Source organism: Lepidothrix coronata, unplaced genomic scaffold (genome assembly GCF_001604755.1).
Source record: "Lepidothrix coronata isolate B3197 unplaced genomic scaffold, Lepidothrix_coronata-1.0 Scaffold206, whole genome shotgun sequence".
Lineage (NCBI taxonomy): Eukaryota > Metazoa > Chordata > Aves > Passeriformes > Pipridae > Lepidothrix > Lepidothrix coronata.
The window spans coordinates 852,745-868,909 of record NW_016690386.1 but is presented as its reverse complement, the minus strand read 5'-3'; the positions used below and the strand labels follow the sequence as shown (position 1 = coordinate 868,909).

The 16,165-nt window shown below is 40.2% G+C and overlaps 1 protein-coding gene across 1 annotated transcript in view; it reads left to right on the top strand.

Moving 5' to 3' along the window:
• Positions 1-16,165, top strand: part of TPH2 (tryptophan hydroxylase 2) — a 52,540-nt gene that overhangs the window by 26,242 nt on the left and 10,133 nt on the right. The gene's annotated exons all lie outside the window — the stretch shown is intronic.

The window sequence follows — 16,165 nt, the reverse complement described above, 5'->3', positions numbered from 1 at the left end:
TGTGGAAAACCACAACAGTTGCTTCTGAATTTGAAGGAATTGTGTGTGATGAGATCTTTTAAATGCATTTCAGGCTTTTTATGGATCCGAGTGTTTTATCTGGGCTGCATGGTGACTGAGGCCAATGGTTCATTTCTAAAGCTGACTTGTTCACTTCTAAAGCTGTGTATGTATCAGAAACAAAATATTTTAAAATTATGTGATGGGATAAAACCAACATTCAGAGCTGCCTCTGGGTGGTGGTAATTCCTGTGAGTTTACTTACCTGTCTTTCCTCAGGATCTGTGTTATCTGGTCTTGTTTGCTTCATTCTAGTCCTTTTCCCATGCTGAACAACTGGCACATAATTCAGGATAATTCTCTGTTATGTTTGTTGAGGAGATAACCAGAATGGAAGAAACAGGAGCATTGTGGATAAAGACTGAATTGCATTTGGTAACTTTGGGAAGATACAGCATTCGTGGTTAGGTCACTAGACAGAACTGACTGTTGCAGTCTCTCATCTTCACAAACATAAGATTAGATTTCCCGGAGGGGCTAACTGGTAGTGCTAGGCCATAAGTACAGCTTGTGAACTGGATTACTGTCTTCCTCCATGGATGAGCAAATGGAGCTGAGAAGAAAAGTATGAAAGTGGGTGAGATTTTGAACATTCCAACTGTATGTCTGACAAATCAGAACTACTCGTGTGTTTCTCATTTATAGTTGCGAAATGATAGATAGAGAACTAACCACCATTGTAGGTCTGTGACCAGTTCCCCTGCTGAAGCTATTCTGACATATAAAAATACTTAGGTATTGGCCAACTGAAACCTGGTGTTACAGCTCAAGAGCTGTGGCAGTCACTGAGCATATTGAAGTTTAACATTCAAATCTCCGCTGTATCCCAGTAGCATGCCATGTATGTGTGACAGATCCCAGAGTGAGTACCAGGGGTGACATAATTGAGTTTCTTGCAAAAGAGTTACTTCCAGCTACACTTGTAGTTAGTGAATAAAGGAGCTGCAGCACGAAGAGCTGGGAGTGAATATGACTTAAAAACTGCTTGAGTAAATTTTGATGGGCTTACAGGAGACATATGAAATTACTCTGATTTTGGCTGTGTGTCCCTTAGGGAAGATGAATCAATTCCCAGGGTAAAAGCTAGAACTATAAATGTGCAATCAGGTATGATGGATTACTATAGCCAGACATTGTCCTGCTACTCAGCTTGAGACTCAAAATACTATGATCTGTATTGTTCATCAGTAGATGGCCTGGACTATGTTTCTGTTCCTGACTTTCACCAAGCAAAACCATTCATATGCAGATGTATTTGGAAATTGCCCGAGTGGAAAACCTGAAACTTACAGAAGCAGAAGAGGAACCTGATGAAACTTTGTGGCTCTCTTAACCATTACAAAGTCACACAGGTGTGTTTGAATCAGGAGAGAAAGATTACTTACTGATGGATTACTTTCCTTTGATTGGTGAGGTGTTATTGGGCTCACTGACTGCTGCTCTAAAACCATTCCAAAATTTGTGGATTTGCTCTGCAAAATGTTACAACAGAATTAATAAAAAGTAATGGTGTCCATTTTTAAGGGTTTCTTTCAGCAATACTTTTTGATAAAGTAGCTGAAGCACTGATGTGAAGTCCTTTCTACAGTATGCATAATCAAGCAGATGGGCAGAAAAGATAGTACATATATCACAGAACAGGACTAAAGGGGGAAAAAACAAATTTGTAGATTCCAGGGATCAGTATTTAATATTTTAGAATACTGCAGTGTTCTCCTGCAGTGCATTTTCACAGTCATCACATCAGGGATTCGTGGCACAAGGGAAAAAACAATCTTAGCAGAAATATCTAACCAGCTTTGTAGCTCAAAACCAGGTGGCTGTGTATTACATAAAAATAAGCTAGCACTCCAGAGAAGTTACTACAAGGAGAATTTGAAGAGTTTTGTTGCTAGAATGGGAGCAAATGCACAATGTTTTCTGCAGGAATTGTGATAGTCTACTGAGGCCTTTCTTCTGTGTTTGAAGAGTCTGTTTCCAGGTTTGAAATCTGTAAGATTTACTGTGCTGGTCAGGCCCATGGTTGATGCCTTGTATCCAAGTCATAAATAGCTACTTAGGGGAGATGTAGGAACAGGATGACCATCTCTGATTATTTTCAAAGTTTTTCCAAGCTTGTGACCATTCAGAAACTTGGAAACCAAATGTAGTTTCTATGTATGTAATTAACCTGAAAGGATTTCTGTCCAGAAACAGCTCTTTATGTTTGAAGACACGTAGATTTTTAGTACCTGTGGTAACTTTGGCAACGAGCTCTGTGGTTCAACTATTCACTATCTGGTGAACTCTCTCCTTTTGTTGTTTTTAACTTGATTCCTGCTAGGTTTTTTTGTATTTGAGGAGAGAATGATCAAATCATCCCTGTAGGCTTTCTGTATGCCATCATGACTTTACAGAACACATTTGCTTGCTTAGTTCTTGCCTTTTCTGGATTGAAAACCAATAGTTTGTTTAGTTATTCCTCATGCTATTGAGATGTTATTTCTTCCCTGAACCCTTTCCACCTTTCCAGCTAGAACTGGAAAAGAGGGAGGATATCTCAGTCACCGGTCTGTGGAGCAGGGTAAATGAGCAGTTTGAACCCTAATCTGAGTTTTTGTTAGGAGTAATACTGTGGACTTAAGCCAGTTTTGGATGTGCTTGCTGTAGAAGTGGGAACCTTTCGTGTGGTAGGAAAAGTGAACCTGATGTTGTAGGGCTGACATGTTTTGCAGTTTAGAGATGGGAGAAATAGGCTGCATGCAGGAGAGAAGTAGGATTCAGTGGATCCATTGCTATTCAAGGATATGAGTCCCTTCAGTTTCTAATCAGCAGAAGGTACAAAGGATAGGTCAACGCAGGATGTATTAATATGAAAAATAAACATCTTGTGCTTTGTACTGTGTCACTCAAAGTTAAGGAGGTGAAGGGGGATTGCTGTGAGGGTGCCCAGTTGGTCAGGTCAGTAACCTGCTTCTTGAAAGGATCTCAGGTTGCCTTAAGAGACAAAATTTTGTGCTCACAAGTAGCTAGAAATAGTGTTGTTCTATAATGTGCTTGTAAGTTTGTATGCTTGGGCCCAGCCCTGTAATGAGGGAGCTCAATGCAAGAGAGAACTAATTTGACTTAATTGGGATCAGGGAAGAAATTAGAAATTTTGCTGTAGAAATAATATAGCTCCTTTTATACAGGATGTGATTTATGAAGATCAAGCCCTAAGCACTTAGAAACGCTAAAGAAAAAGGCTCTATTAAAATAACAAATTGCAGCCAGACACTGGATTTGCTTTTACTTCTTGTAGCATTTTGTTTCCGAAAGTGGTTAGATCTAATCTGTGAGGTTACTGAACTGCGAATGTAAATTTGCATGCACACAAGTATACATTTTGACATATAGGTTAACAAGAGAATGGTGCAAATTTCACACAGCACTGGCTTACTAATTATGTTTGTTTATTTTCGGAAGCAACTTCATTTTCATTAAGAAATTGCAGATTCTGCAATAGTAATCTTTGCTGGTAGTTCAATAGCTCACACTCCGAATGTTTGCTCTGCTACAACAGTAATGAAAGTGAGCCTGAAAAACAGCTTTGAAAAAAATTGTGGAATTTAGGAGTGCATGCAAGTGGCAAACATCTGCTGATTTGGTGTGGGATCCAGTTGAGATAGGTTGAGGAATAGGTGAAAGGAGTCTATGAATTTTGATAGGGTTTTTTGCGTATTTGTTTTTGCTTTTGACCTAGAGTAGATAATGTTTTAGCAAAAAGGCATAAAGTGTCTTTTATACAACATATGTAACTGGGACAAAAGAAAGTACTCAGCATAAGCCTCCAGTGAAAAACAATAGGACAAACGTTTCGGGTGACAACTATAAACAAAGTGCTCATAAATTACACGAATAAAGGTTTAAATAATGGGGGAAAAAAGCAATAGAGGAAAGGTTTGGAATATATCGCTACTGCTGTTCCCAACTGCACGTGTATGTAGAAGGAAAGAAGATAATCCTGGGCTCTGTGTTGGTATCACTCATACTGACACATTATTTGAATCATTTGTACAAGACATGGACGTCCTCTGGCAGCAGCACACAGGTATATGGGGAAGTAAAGGACTTCAGCATGTGGTGGTGCATTTCAGCCATTTCTAGGTCTTGCTTAGGGCCAAGAGAATGTCTGTGCTGTGGGTGTGCAGGTGGAGGAGTTGGCTTTCCCCATGCTTTCCATGGAGCCATAGCAGCTGAGCAGTTCTGTGGAAAAATAGCTTTGATGACTGCAGGTGGGGTTCTCTTGGGAGCAGCTCCCTGAATGCAGGTACCTGGTTAGCTGACTGGGACTTACAGTGGTACTGGGGTGGACTAGCTCCAGGTTCCCTGTGCTCAGGGATGTGTGCATTCTGCTGTGCTGTGTGGTGCAACCATGGCTGCCATCCTGCACCCCCCACCCTTCTTTTGGGGGTCGGCGACCACATCAGGAGAAGAAAGCCAGGAGATTCTGCATTCAAGCAGAAACTAAACCAGTTATGTGTAACCACAGAGTCAAAAGAATGGGTAAGGCTGAAAAGGCCTACAGTGGGTCATTTGGTCCAGCCTCCCTGTTAAAGCAGGATGATCCCAGAGCACATTGCACAGGATTGTGTTGTGATGGTTCTGGAATATCTCTGATGAGGGAAACTCCACCAGCTCTCTGGGCAATCTATTTCAGTGCGTGGTCACCCACACAGGAAAGAAATTCTTCCTCATATTCAGATAGAACTTCTTGTCATAAGTTTCTGCCCACTGCCTCTTGTCCTATTGCCTGGCACCACCAAGCAGAGCAATAGGTCCATGCTCTTGACACCCTCCCTGCAGATACTTAGAGATGTTGATGAGGTCCCCTCTCATTTGTCTCTTCTTGAGGCTGAACAGATCTAACTCTCTCAGCCTGTGCTCATTAGAGAGATGCTCCAGTCCCTTAATCATCTTTGTAGTCTTTCACTGGACCCTGTCCAGGAGCTCTGTGTCTCCCTTGTATGGAGGAGCCCAGAACTGGACACAGTACTCCAGATGCAGCCTCACTGAAGTCCTCAAACCGTGCACTATTCCTTTTATTGTCTGGAATATTTCAGTAAATAATTTTGCTTCCAAAAGGGGACATTCATACATGTAGCTACTATGCATAACCCAAATACTACCTTATGGAAAGAGTCTTCAAATACATATCTGTACGGAGATGGAAAAATCCTAACAATGTTCACAACCACGCAAACCACCTAAATTGTTTAAATATTGGTTCAAGGACTGGACTTGACTCATGCGTTCAGTCTAATTCTTTCATCCAGCATATTCTTGGGTATTTTTGTTGTATGCAGAGATTAAAGTATGGAAGTAAGACAAAATATGGCTGGTATCCATAAATAGCTAAGTATGCCTAGGGCTTAATTACTTAATGCTGCAACTTTGGAAGTGGTTCTTGTGCCTGTCATCATCTTTCTATCAAATGGCATCAAAGTGCTGGATGGAATGTGGTCCCATAAATTTTTAATTGAGATGTTTTTGGATGATCTACCATAATAATTTTGTAAGTATATCTTAATTATATATTTATAGGTCCAATGCTGATGCTACAGAGCACCGGGGGGGGCTTTGCTGTTTCTTTCAATGAGTTTAGGTCCGTGGGCGAAATACTAACCTCATTTCTATGTGTACTGTTTCCTAAAAGCTCATAGAGCTGTACACAGGCAAACAAAAGAGAATTTGTTGCTGTAAAATTAATGTTTATCATTTGGTTGCCCAACTGGTTATTTAGGAATATGGATTTTGGTGGAAAAAGAATTAACTCTGAAGGACACATGATTTTGCCGTTGTGTCTCTTCCTTTGTCCAAACTCAAACTTTGTCCAGCTTTGTGTGGTACAGCATGCAACAAAATTGTTAGTTACTCCTTAGACATAGTAGGCCTTATGAAGTTATTGTGTAAAGGTTTTTGTTTGATTTATTGATGATTTTGGGAAGTTAAAGCAAATACTCTAAGCCTGAGGGCATTGTTGAAGTCAAAGAAAAGGTTACAGAGAAGGTTACAGCCTCCTTGTGACTGTTAATTTTGGCTGTTTTGGTTTGATTCCAGATGTTGCTGAAGTTGTCAAGGTCAACAGAACATAAACGTGGCACCCTTTCAGACACACTTTGAACAACCCCTCCACTTCCTCATTCTGTTTGTTAGGTTGCTTTTGCATCAGACAAAGCATCAGTTTAGACTGGGTAACCTTGTTTCAGTTGTTAGCTGTAAGTTTTATATATTCTGTAACTTACAGAGAACTTTCCATAGATCATCACTATGACATTCATAAAGATGGCATCTGCTCATAGTGCTAGATAAAGCAGTTTGAGCTCAGAACTTTTTCAAGACATGCTGAAAAGAATGGGCACTCACATATTACAATTTTTTCCCCCATAAAACATACTACTCTTTTTTCCCTGAAGATTTTTCTTCCCTCCCTTGAATCAGTAGGCTGTAATTGTAATAATTATATAGTTTGACTGCATAAAAGTGGCTAAGATTATAGTTTAACAAGACATTTTACATTTCTAGAATGTAAACACCTTTGTAGGATTAATTTTTTGACTTTGAGTAAGCATATTAGCTTACGTACAGATCCATACTATACATCTGCAATGAATTTAGGACCTATACAAGCACAGAATTCTTGCTGATCACTAGTGACCATTTCAGAGTGATCTTCACATTTGGTAAGTTATTCCTGGACCACAGCCACTGGAAATTCCTTTGACTTCGGTACAGTGAAGAACTGTGATCTCTCTGCTCACGGGTACTTGCTCAGTATAACTTTTTTCCATGTATTGCTGAATGTGATTCACTTTGAATTTACACACTTTTGGCAAGTAACTCAGTGGTACTCAGTTGACTATTCTGTGGTTATGATAGATTCATTTCACATGTCCTAACTGCTGAAAATCAGGGTGCTGCAAGGAGATGCTCAACTGCACTTGAGAAAGATTTTGTTTGGGGCTGTGAAAAACATGTTCAATTTGAATATATTTTTAGTAGCAAAATTAATAGATATTTAAAATTCCCAGAGCTACTTTTCTTCTTTGATCTGTCTGTCAGCTTGACATGAATAGAACTAACACTTTTGTACTTATGCCTGCTATCTTTTTTTGCTTCTTTTTTGCAAAGCAGGTTGAGCTAATGCATTAAGAGTCACAAAAGCTTTTGGGAGTCCCTTGGCATTTATGTGATTAAAAGAACATTGAGTCTAAATGCAGTGTTGCTGTTAGAAACTGTGATGTTTGAAAACAAGTCTTAGCTATTAAATCAGTTTTCAGTAAATAGATGCAAGAACTTAATTTTCTTTTAAAATATTTAGAAAATAAGTGTGGATGCTGGTAATTTTGGAATGAAGTCCTACCCTTTTTTTCTCTTCAGAAATAAATTTGAAATTGATACGACTGTGAAGAAATAGTGCGTTTTTTCTCCTTGAAATAAGAATTCTGAAACTTCACTGGCCAGTTGTTCTTGTCTCTTCAATGTGTTTTTTGCCCGCACAGGTTCAGGGCTTGCAAAAGTTCTGAGATCCTTTCAGCCCCAGGAGACTTCTCCCCTTTCTGAAGATATGACTTTCCCTCATTAGTAGGTACATTAGGACTTTTAGAGCTGATCGTGTATACAAGAACCTCATAGTCCTCCTTGGCTAAAATGTTGTGGGAGGCTCAGTGGCTCTCCTGCATCACTCCCTGCAGTGCAAGTGTCATCTACAGTAACTGGCCTGTCAGTTAGAGGAGGCACAACCTGCTCCAGGGAATGGCATTGTGGGAAGCACCACATGAGCCTGGTGCCTTCCCCATGGGAATTCTGGTAAAGGAGGACACTGGGGTCTTTCTCTGGGCTGGCCAAGGGTAGTTACTAAAGAGACCTTGTGTCTTGCAGTAATCAATTCTGACAGTGGACTGGCATAGGGCAGTGATTCAGTAAACTCTCTGCTTATAAAATGAGGATTGCCTGTACTGTGATTAATTGCTGCACCTTTGCTTCTTGATAAGCTGTGGATTTACTTTACCATTCTGTCAAAAGCTTGTCCCAGGATAAGTGGAAGAGAATCCTGTGTCAGTTTTCCCCTTACTCGGTTTCCTTGTGGCATTACCAGTTTTCCCCATAAGCTTTCCTTCTGGCATTGCAGCTTGTTCAAAAGAATGAACTCTGCCTCCCTAGCCTGAAGATGTTGGTATTTCATGGAGTGTTACAACTTTATGCCTTTTCTTCTGAGTGTCCTTCTTAGCGTGCTTGCTGGGGAGTAGAAGTTGGTCTTTTTAGAGAAGGACAAACAATGTTGGACCAGTGCTGAAGTCTGCAGGTAACTGTGATAAATGGATCCTGACGACTGGGCTAGGCTTCTGTAGAGATTCTGGCTCTGGATGCTGTAGGAAGAAAAGTGAGTTTGTTCCTGTCTGTTCTCTGTCCTGTCTGTTCTCTGAGTGTTTTCCTAAGCAATGCAATTCAGTGTGGGGCAACATTCCTAGGGTCAGTGACCCATAAAATGAGCATGCTGTCAGGCAGAGGACAGACAAATGATCTCTTGTGTGTTTATTTGTTTCAAATTTTGCTCTCGCTTTGGTCATGCCTCCATGTCCACACGTCAGTGTTCAAGTTCCCGGCCCATGCTGGAGGAGTCATACTCTCCAAGCTGTAGCATAAGTTACAAGGCTGAGGAGAACACTTACGAGGTGCCAGCCCTTGTCCCTGTAGCCTATAAAATCAGGACTTTTCTTGCTTTGATAGGTTGTGTTTATGCCAATTCCTCACTTGTAAGAGTAGCAGGACAAAGATCTGGAAAACAGGAATGGCAAAGCTGTAAAGACAATGCCTGCTTGCAGCCTGTGAATTGTGAAGGATTGTAACAAACTAAGTGTGTCACATAAGCAGCGCAGACTGAAGACTGTGGTTGGACAGCAGTGACGTGTTTACTCAACTTTTTTTTTTTTTTTTTATGGTTTGACTTTCAGAGTACCCCATCTCTTGGAGTCTCAACTATCATGTCAAATGACCTCACTGTCCCTGTTACAATACCTGTGTGAAATCTCTGCATGGCTGAAATTTGAAGCAATAGCTTGAAAAAGAAATGAGCAAATACTCAGCTAAAATGTAGGGAGTGCTGAATGTGAATTCATGTTATCTGTAGTAAAATAAAGTGGAATGGGTTATTAGTGCACATCATTTTTTCTTCGTAACTCCACTTGAAATTAATAAACCTTAAACCCCGAGGTTTTAGAAGTTGAAGTTGTTCAAGATAAGAGTCAAATGAGATAGAGAAGGGGAAATAGGAAGGGCAAAGCATTAGGGCTTCATGTTTAACAAAGCATTAGGCCTTATGTTTAACAAATGACCTAAGCAACAGTTTACAGTTTAAGTGGTCTTGTCTCCTTAGCTGCATATTAAGCTTCAGCACTATTAGTTATGTTGGAAAAGCTAGAAGTTCTTTCTCTGGCCATGTTGAACAAGTTGAGGCAAGTGTGCTTTTTGGGGCATTCATTTTTTGCATCACCTCTGTGACAGCTAGCTTTGGTGGAAAGGAATTTGCTACCTTGCCAGGAAACACAGCTTTTTGTACAGAAAGACTTTCTGTGTAAGTGTTGAAGTTCCTGATTTTGCACCTCCAAAGGTTTCCAAGGTTTTCAACTGAGATAAAATGAGAAGGCTGGACAGACATCATCTTTGTGCAGAGCAAACCTAAATTCAGATTATTTTGAAGTAATTCAAACATGGAGTGGGATATCCAGTGGCTTCAACTGTGTGGGATGTAACTTTTTGGAACAGCAGAAAAATCCCAAAAATGCTTCATTCCTCTGCTCTCTCTGCTTGCTCTTCAGAGTAGCAAGAGGGCCTCCTTCATGCGAGAATGAACAATAGAAAGACACATTCTCTCAGGAGACACAATATGGTTAGTAGGGCTGTCCTCCGGATCTTATTTCAGAAGTTGTATTGCACCTGCAAGGTTGGCAGCTGCCATAGACATTGTCTTGTCTTGTCTGGGCTCCCCAGTGTTGGAGGTATAGAGTTACCTCCTTACTGACACTGTTGTAGCATTGTGTTGCTTGAGGTACACTTTTGCTTCCTTACAAACTCATGATGATAATTTCATTTGGTTTACCACTATGAGTTTTTCTCCAGTAACTCCTGAATAAAGAAACATAATTTCAAAGTATTCACATGGGCTTGAGTCCCCTTGTGCTCACTGTAGGCCGTGCTTTCTCTGAGTATGTCAAGCCTCTGCATTGGAGGAATTTGCATGTGGTGATGCTGAGTTCTGTGGCTGTCAACAGAAATGCGAAGGCTGGTGTGTATCTATACCCCAGTGCTCTAATGAGCGGCACCACATCTACCCAAATGTCTGTTTATAAAGAGATTGTTCCGAGCATTCACCCTTAGTGAAAGGTCTGAATGCAAAGCAGTCAGATGAGGAAAAAAGGATAATATTGTTAAATATATTCACTTTGAAATCCCCAAAGGAAACCTCATTTCACTAAGCCTAAATGCATTTCAAAGTGGCAGACTAAACAAAATAGTTTAAGAAGGCAACTCTGAAAAATTAAACTTTGTTTTCTTATTTAGAAATGCTGTTGGCTGTGAATAGGGTCACTGCCTTTGTTGGAGGTAGGTGAATTGTCTATAATGAGACTTAGCTATTGAATTTTACTTCTTTTCTGCTTTTGATCTATTCAGAAGCTCATCATGAGATTTATTTGTTGTTCAGAAATCTCCTTGCATTTCTACTCAGTAATGTTCCTGCATGAATAGCTGTCAAATAGTATTGCTTGATGTCCAGACTCTAACACTGTGCTGTATTGGCTAGTTGCCTGGGTTACCTGTGTTACATCTATCTGTTTCTTGTAGTGGAGCACTCCTGATACTACTCAACAGACTGTGAATTTTGAATAATTCAGTCAAATGTGAAATGCCAGCTGGTTTTTTTTGGAGACTATTGATGTCTTTGAAAAATAAGCAACTGTTCAAAAATTTATTTGCACTAGCTCTGAATGAAGAAAGAAAGCACAGATGAGAGTCACAGATATTTCTGAGTCAACAGTTGGTTGCAATTTGAGCAACTTTTACAGGGGGGAAGAAAACACCTTTATTTCATTAATCCTTAGGATTAATTTCTAATAATTGGAGTTAGAAAAAGTCTTTCAGCTATATATAACGATTTACTTATGAGATAATTACAACTATATGAGAGATTTTATCTCTATGTGAATGTTTTTAGAGCTAAAATATCAAAGGACTCCTAAAGAAAAAGGAATTAATCTTTGCATATTGTGAACATATCGCATGCATTTGAATTGAGTGGTCTATTCAATTATCCTTTGAAATCTTAAATCCAGTAGAAACAATGTAAAGATGTTTTCTTAAGGATATTTATTTGGCACTGGTCTTGCAAGTACTTACATACATTAGTAATTGTATTGTCTTCATGGCAGCTAATTTTCTATATGTATAACGTGATTGTGCTACTACATGTCAGCTTGGGGTTGTAGCCCTTTGCCACTGGCAGTTCCTGTAGTGGTGATTCTTCCTGCCCATGTGCCAGGGTTGCAGTCATGCAATTACTCAATCTCTCATTCTTCCCCCCTCGTGACAGGGAGCACAAACAAATCGGTGCTTGACGTGGTGTTCTCAGGACTCATTCTGACAACACTTTTATAAGGTACCTTTAGAGAACAGATAAAATCTCATGCTATACATCATGCTGAAAATTGCCAAGTGAACACAAGTATCGGTCTCTAAGCTATACTGTAAGAAAATTAGGCAAAGTGGAAAGGCTTGAAAGGCCTTTTTATGGACAAGTCAGATTTTGAACTCCTGACTCTATGACACCAGCATCCAATACCATACACAAGCTCTTTGCACAGGTCCCAAGAGGGAGATTCTCAAATGGAAAATGATGTGATGTGAGAAGTGATTTTCAAAGCCTTAGAAATCAGACAGGTGAGAAGAGTTGAGCTTATCAGACCTTTTCTCCTGCCTTTGAAAATTTCTAAGCACCCTCGAATAAGGATTTTTTCTGTTAGCTGTCATAGCTGTCACTGATTTTTTCTTTTTCTTTTGGTAGTCCAGTTTATAATGCAGGGCAGTACCTGATTGTGAAGAACAGACATTGTGTTTACCCTGGAAACCAGCTTTGGAGTTTGCCCTGTATCTTTCCTGTCAATAGCAGGACAACTGATCTGACTCTTGAAATCACACATATACTTTGCCAGACCAGCTACCTCAATATCTTGTCTCTGACACAGGCAAATTGCAGACATCTGGAGGACAGTGTATGTCTAAAGCCATACGGTGATATTTTCTTGATGTACTGCTTTGGCTGCCAATGACTTTTATTTCAAGGACTCTGAAGGAAGAAATCTGTATTAGTATTTTATAGCCCTTAATAGGATTTTCTTCCATGCATCTGATTAACAGTTTTTAAACCCATGTAGACAATGTTTTATGAGTAGGATTGTAAAGTATCTTTCACATATTTTTGATAAATAAGAGAAATAAATTAAAATCATACTGAACACTGTCTTGTGCTCCTGGCGCAGTCTTGATCATTACATTGATGTCACTTGGCATAAAAATTGTTTCTAATCCTTCATTTGGCATTTTGATTCTTCATCTCATTTTGCTGATTTGGCTAACAGAGCAGCACTTTAGTGTCATCATCATCATGGCTAGGCTTCGCGAACGAAGATTTGGGAAGGGCTGCACCCACGTTTGTTGCAGGCGTGTTGGTGGCTAAAAAGGCCAACATGAGATAGACATGTCCAGTTGCAAAAGGCACAGCAGAAAGACTCCTTAAATGGTGTATTCTGCAAGGCACAATTCTTTCTGCATTGTCTTTTCTCCTCAAGGGTGATCCTGCGTGCTTTCTCAAAAGCATCAGCAGCATTATAGACGGTGTGTCTCCAGGCCTCCCGATTGGAGGCCAGAGTGGACCAGTTATGATGATCAATATGGCCAAGGCTGAGATGTTGTTTCAGGGAGTCCTTGTATCTTCTCTTTGGGGCTCCTCTCTTGCTGCAGCTGGTGTCAAGTTCACCATAAAGCAAGATCTTAGGGAGGCGGTGGTCCTTCATCCTTGAGACGTGCCCTGCCCAACGCAGCTGTGTTCTCAGCAACATGGCCTCAATACTTGTAACTGCTGCTTGTTCTAGAACAGATGTATTGGTCACATAATCTGACCAGTGGATGTTTAGGATTGTACGGAGACAGTGTTGATGGAAGCGTTCTAGTAGATGCAGGTGGTGGCGGTAGATGACCCATGATTCAGATCCGTATAAGAGAGTAGACAGCACAATGGCTCTGTAAACACTGATCTTGGTACTTTTCTTCAAGTTTTTATTTCGCCAAACTCTTTTATGAAGCTTTCCAAAAGCACTATATGCCTTTGCTAACCTGTTGTCTATCTCTCCTGTCAATCTTACCATCCAAGGAGATGAGGCTACCTAGGTAATTAAACTGCTGGACTGATTTGAGCACTGATTCACCAATGGTGATATGAGGATGAAGGAAGACTTCCTGAGGTGCAGGTTGATATAGAACTTCTTTAAGCTCCCAGCCCAAAGAGCTCAGCAGTGTTAAAAAGCAGGATGTTAAACGCTGCAGAGCTGCTTCTGTGTGTGCAACAAGGGCGGCGTCATCAGCATAGAGCAGCTCCCGGACAAGATGAGCACTTTAGTGTAAGGCTCTTCAAAAACTACAGAAACTTCAAGAGCCTCTCTATAGGTTGTAGCAAACCCGCACTTCACCCCAAAGATGAGGTAGTACTGAATGTAAAGGCAGATGACAGGATATTGCTGTAGTTTGTAGAGGAGCCAAATGTCTGGGGCCGCAGTCTAGGAAGTATGCCAGAGACAGGTCCAAGATTTGAAATCAGAGCAGGAGAGCCTGGATACCCCCATTTGTGCTTGCATTCATCAGCCTATTTGTAACAACAGTGTAATACCCAGTTTTTGTCTTCAGGTGAGGCTTTAAAAAATGTATTTATCTCAACAGCCATTTCTTTGTTCAGTCATTCCCACTCCAGAATGGTTATCCTGTGTGTAGAGTACCACAGTTGTGGTTTACCATACAAAGAGAGGCATCTAGTGGGTATCTCTGTGTCTGGTCTATGAAAAGTGGCTCCATATAGTTAGTATTTAACCTCCTTATCAGTATGGCTTGATGTTTGTAGACTTGAGAGCACAGCTTACCGAACCTGCAAACTCTGTTGATGCACTGAGCCATCTCTGCATGTCTGTGAGTGGGAAGGTGGGAGGAATCGTGTATCACTTACTAATGATCTGAAGATGGCAGCATTGGGTGAACTATCGCATTTTCTTGGCTAAGCAGAACTCTCTTAAATAGTAAATTGTAATTGCTCCATATGGCAAATTTATAAAAAAATCAGCTTTTCTTTTGAAGGGCTTTTCTCAATGCTATAGTTGGATGCCACAAGTTAGTAGTAGGCAGATGTATTGCCATTTTGTATGTGTTTTACTTGGGTTGGTTATACTGAGAGTACGTGTCTTGTAAATAATAAAATTTGGCTCTCATCAACAAGTGTTGGCTCATAAATAGAACTCCCTTTTATAATAGTAACAATTATAATAATTTTTGAACTAAAGTAAAAGAAGCTCAAGGAGGAAGTGGAATTGAGGTCTCTCTGTCTTGCAAACAGGATACCCATTCACCCTGGACAGCAGGGATTGCTCTCTCCTGTGGCTGTGTTAGCTCTCTGCCTTCTGCCCCTTTCATTCCCTGGAGCGCACATCCTTATGGGAGTGGAGAATGTTTCTCTTCCCTTGCTCCTCTGGCCCTATAGATTGCTAAGTGGGCATCAGACTTTCTCCAGGGACCAGCATGACATTGATTTTGTCTTCCTCAGCCTGAGAAAGGTCGACAGGAAAGGTGTCCCACATATGGGGACAAAGTCATGGCTGCTCTTACAGGTCTTTAACAAACACTAGACTTTTTAGCCACTGTTACTTTTAAGAATGAAAATGAGCATGATCACTGTGTTTTATTGGGAGCCAAATCCTGCTGTGTATCTGTCAGAATGTTTATGTTTACAGCATATGGCCTGATGGGTTCCTTTAAAGAAGTTGGGAAGGAGGGGGCAAATTCAAAGATGAGATTTAAGTGTAAAGCTGAGTAGTTTATTGCTGACAGTGTCAGCATGTAGAAAACAAGGACTGTTGCCTCCTGAAGGTTTTTCTGGCAAAATATTTAGGCAGGAAAGTGACGTTTGTACTCTTGGTGGTAGGTGTCTCAGCTTCACTCATTGCTGCTACAGCAATACCTTTGTCATTTTGTGTACCTGGTGGTTTGTCCCTGAGATGACGTTTTTGGAAATGAGTTGTCTTCTTCTAAGTGGGGACATTAGCTCATTGCATATCCTGAAAAATTTTATGCCAGCTTGACTTAGCTGCGTCAATAGCAAAGCCAGAGGTGGAAATTTGATTTTTTTTTGGTTCTCTTTGATGATGTTGTGTTTTCACCTCCCGTTGTGGATATCTGTGCCTTTGACTGCTGCGATGGAATCTGACTTAAAACATTTCAAATTTCTGCAACTGATTCTTCTTCTCAGCTGACTTAGCAGGTTTGGATCAGACACAGGGCTCATGTTTTTATTTTTTCTTTCATTACACCCTTCTGCACAGTGCCATACTGCATGAATCACTAGCTCTGCAGAAACTTTGATGAGGCAAGGCAATTAATAATTTCTGAATTTCTAAACATTTGTTGAATTTAAAAGAGGTGTTAATTTCTACTCTTTTACATTTAGTATGCTAAATACTGGAAGAGTGGGGTATTAAGGAGGACCTGTATGGGAAAAGATCATTGTGTTAGGATCCATTCTTAAGTTATTTGAAAAATTCAAGATTTAGTACAAAATACTGGGTTGGTTCTTATCTTAAATTCATGTTTCCTGCAAAGACAGTTAAATCTGCTAGGTTCAGTGAAGTTATGTCTCTTTACACAAAACCTGAAATTGTCAGATAATGTAAAAAACTCATGTATATACAGATGTGTGTGTAAATATGTGCAATATTTTCATGTAAGTTAGAAATCAGCTTCCTAAAACCTTTATATGTAGAAATAGTTACTATCTTAA